Here is a 4,661-nt window from a genome sequence, read left to right on the forward strand (position 1 = left end):
GGTGTACCTTATACCTTGTTATGAATAAAGGGATCCCTATGTATTTTACTGTGTGGTTATCATTACAGGTTCTTTTGGAGTTTTTAGACATTTTTTATTCATATTATGTTTTATAATTTATTTTCTGTTTGTTTTTTCATTATTCATATGATCATACGTGTAGATTACTCGTGAAGTGTATTGTGGAGCTTTCCATGTGGTTGCTTTATCTGAGAAAGACCTAGCACAAGCTTGGAGTGATTCAATGACATTTCTTAATTCTCTTCCTAAAAATTCATTTTTGTTTATGTTTATAAATTTCATGTACACTGTCGTTGCGTGTATAGAGATGACATGGCTAATTTGGGTTTGAATTCTATTAATGTAATACTAATTTTTATTAATTTTTTTAAAAGACATTCACATATTTTTGTCAATGTTTTTTTATTGTTTTTGGAGTGTAATAGAGTGCATGTAAAAGGAAATATTAATTTTTTTTGAATTTAATAAGGATATAGCCACGCTTAAAAGCGTGGCAATAGGTTCATTTCTAGGTACGTCTAAAAGCATAGCCTTATATGTGAAATTTTCGATACGCTTTTGAAGCGTAGCAATAGGTTAACACCTATGGCCATGCTTTTAAGCATGGCAAGAGATATAAACGTGGCAAAAAAGAAAGTGTGCCGATAAATCCACAAAAGCGTGCTGATAGAGCAACCGGCACGCTGGCGGATGTGACCCTTTCAAAAGCGTACTGATAGCTCAAAAAGTATGGCCAAAAGTTATCGACACGCTTTTTAGCACTTTTCGACACGCTTTAAAAGCGTGGCATTTCACTACTTTTGACCATTGCATCTGCTAACATGTCATGGCTTTTAAGTTCTAACTTTTCATCCTATGTCTTTTGAATAGATCTTTCTAAACGGAAGTCATGGTATATTTTTGTGCTATAGTGTGTCATACTAGAAGATAATGCTAATGGCACTATAGCATTTTAGGAAGTCATCTATATAGGTTATGTTGGATTATGCTTTTTTTTCTTCTTTCTTTTTGATGATTTTGTATAGTTTTTCACTCTTCAAGCTATAAGATTGAACAAAAGTATCTTTATGCCTTTTTTGGGGGGGTCTGACTCTATGCTTATATCTTAATTTTGATTTTGATTTTATTTTTTTTAGATCTTACACTGCACACGCTCAAACACACTAGAAATTATATGATATAGTAATCCAAAACAAATAGGCAAACTCAAACAATTTAAACATATGCAAATGATGAATGACTATCCTATGGCTGATGATATCATATGTCGGTTATATAGCCAACCCGACAAGTCCTGGTAGCTAACCATTGGACTGTCCCTCTGTCGTGCATCCCCATCTCGAATTATTCTCGATCATCATCATGACATAATCATAATCATACAACACCCACACTGGTGTTTATTCCACGGGGACGAGCTCATCCAGAACTTTCACAGTATCCGGCCACACTTACGATATAGGGTCAGCAGAGTATCGAGTCTCCACCTGGAGCATGTGGTGGCTAGCCACTGCTTTCATCCAGGGAAATTCGTATCTCAGATAGTGGAAGTGTAACATTCACATTTCATTCAATACGCATATATGCAATCATACTTAGCCATAAATCAATAATGGCTCTGCCGTAACTCGGTAATAACTCAGTCATCTGACTCATAGTTCAATCCAGAACCAGCTAATTTATTAACAAATACAGCCCTTCGCCTCATGGCACATAAAGCACTTCTACCGCAATCCTCCGTATCTCATATAATCATCTTTGATCATCATTGATCATAAATTTTCTCCTTCCTTCATTCACACGTTACCACATCCCCTAACTCCTTTCTCATTGCTAGGCATATCATAATGATTTAAGACATAAGGGGTAAGATCGAAGGCCTAGAAGTTTGAAATTTGGCTTTTAAAACTCAAAAATCAACTTTGGGATGAAAATCGGGTGACGCGTATGCACCGCCCACGCGCATGCGTGGAAAAGCCAAAAAGTTCATCGACGCGTATGCGTTGCCCATGCGCATGCGTGGATGGGAAAACAGCCAAGTGACGCCTACGCGTCAGTCACGCCTACGCGTGGGTGTGGTTTGTGCCCCACGCACAAAACTGGCACACTTCTCGCACAACTCTCGGAAAGTTGGTTGGGTATTTGGTGCAGCGCATCGACGCATACGCGTCAACCACACTTACGCGTGGGGGTGCATTCTGCCAAAAATTTTTCTAAGTTAAAAGCTGCATAATTCACAGATTCACACCCCAATCTTCCGATGGACATAACTTCTTCGTTTCAAATCATTTTTCGCCCATTCTTCGAATGGCATGAACATCCCAGATCCAACTTCATTTCTAAATAAGTTTGGCACAAAACAGGGATCCGGACTCCAAGTTATACTCCGTCAAAGTATGCCCCAAAAAACTACATTTTCATACAAAACCACAAAGAGCCATTTTCAAAACAAGCCAATTTCAACCCCTTTTAAAATCGACCAAAACATACCAATTTCATCCCCTTTTTGAAATTAATTAAAATATACAAAAATTAACCTCAAGCCTCCTTAACTCATACATTAACATTTTCATCAAAATCACAACCACCATCTCACCATATTAACCCATCTCAATCAAGTGGCTAAATTGCAAACACATTAACATGTCACACATCCTTTCTCATTCCAATTTCCAACAACACCATTTTCACTCAACTCTCATTACACATAACCAGTATCATACTCACCATCAACATGGTTTCACCCACAATTCAACCTCAATCAATCATCAAGCATATATCACAACATGCATATCTCTCATACATCATACCATCAAGGTATCAATATTGATAGTCACATATATGACCACACCATATATCACAACCAAAACCAAACATACCTCATCTACACAATTTCATCCAAAATTACCAAATTCCAAACTTCAACTCCTCAAACCTTATTATTCAATAACCGACCCAATTATTCGCATACTCAATATCTAAAAATTCATCCAATCACATATATCATCACACAATGCACACATCAACTTACCTTCCTTACTTCTTTTCGGCCTCCGGCCCAAAATTCACGGTCTCCAACCCAAATTCACAATTTAAATGCATATTCCACAAATCAATACTCATTAAATTCTCAATACACCAAACATACAAAGCCACACAATTCTCAACCCAATCATTAATTCACATTACATACCAACTATGCATATTAGCACCAACCATTTACACAATCCAAACTTAATCCTAGGGGTATCTAGCCTAGGAATTCTCATCACACCACACGGTACTTAAATGAAACTTAAACCATACCTCTTGTAGCCAAACCAATTGAGACTCTTCTTTGGAAGTCTCCACCAACCTTAACTCCAAGCCTCACCAAATCTTCTCAAACAACACCAATCTTCCAATTGTGCACCAAAATCACCAAATACACTAACATAACCAATTTTACATATATACATTAACCTAGGGTTCATTAAAATGATAAATCACAAGGGTTTGAGCACTTCTTACCATAACCCACTGAAATTTGTGATAAATATCACCCATGACTCATATTAGAGCACTCCTAAACAACCAAAATCACAAGATTTTCTCAAAACCCAAACCAATCACGTTTTCAGAGGTAAAAATTGAAACTGGACAGAGAAAAATGAAATACTCACCACAAAACTTATATAAAATTGTAGAGGATGACAAGAGCGACGCGTGGCCACAAACGGCCTGTCAATCGGAGTTCCGAAGAGAAAGTTATGGTGATTTGAAGATCAAAGAGAGTTAGGATTTTCTCTCTTCTTCCTCTCTTCACCATGCTGCGCCCAACACCCTTTCTTTAGGGTAAAATAAGGTGAAATACTCATAACTAATGTTTATATATGTTGGGTCTTAGACCCACTTAGGCCCGGTTCACTTATTTTTGTCCGTTGGCCCAATTTTGGGCAAAAACCTTCAAGATTAGAGCTTTAAATCGCATTTTAAATATTTCTACCTTCTCTAATTAAAATTCCTAATTTCTTAAACTTATTTACTCATAATCAATTTTCTCAACTGCAGTACTAGACAGATCTCAGCCGGTACTGCCGGTCAAAATTCCAGTGCGCGTTTTTATACCAAAAACTATGTTTTCCAACTCAGAAAAATTTACTGAATCCAAATATCATATTTAAATTACCAATTTATATATACAAACAATTTTTATGTATTTTAAAATTCTAAATTATAAATTAATTTTAAAAAAGCACTATTTTTCAAATAGAATAAAATAAAATAAATAAATTTATATTTATTTTTTACCATGCAAGATATTAATTTAATTTAATTTAATTTATAGATATCATATTTTATGAGATGAAGAAGCTAAGAGAATGCACTAATGTTGTTTGAAGAGATAAAAGAACTCCCATTTAATATAAAATTTTTCACATAAATAATTAAAAATATTTGTACAAATATCTATAAAGATAACACTTTAAAATTTGCATACAATGTAAACCAAGCTACTTATGAAATTAAATTTGTAAATTTTGATAAATATATTAGAAATTTAAATATATAAATAATAATTTTCATAATGCAACGACTTCTTAGATTTAGTTATTATTATAGTTTTTACATTATATCTATATCTATATATATATAGATAT

This window comes from Arachis duranensis, chromosome 7 (genome assembly GCF_000817695.3).
Source record: "Arachis duranensis cultivar V14167 chromosome 7, aradu.V14167.gnm2.J7QH, whole genome shotgun sequence".
NCBI classification, from domain to species: Eukaryota; Viridiplantae; Streptophyta; class Magnoliopsida; order Fabales; family Fabaceae; genus Arachis; species Arachis duranensis.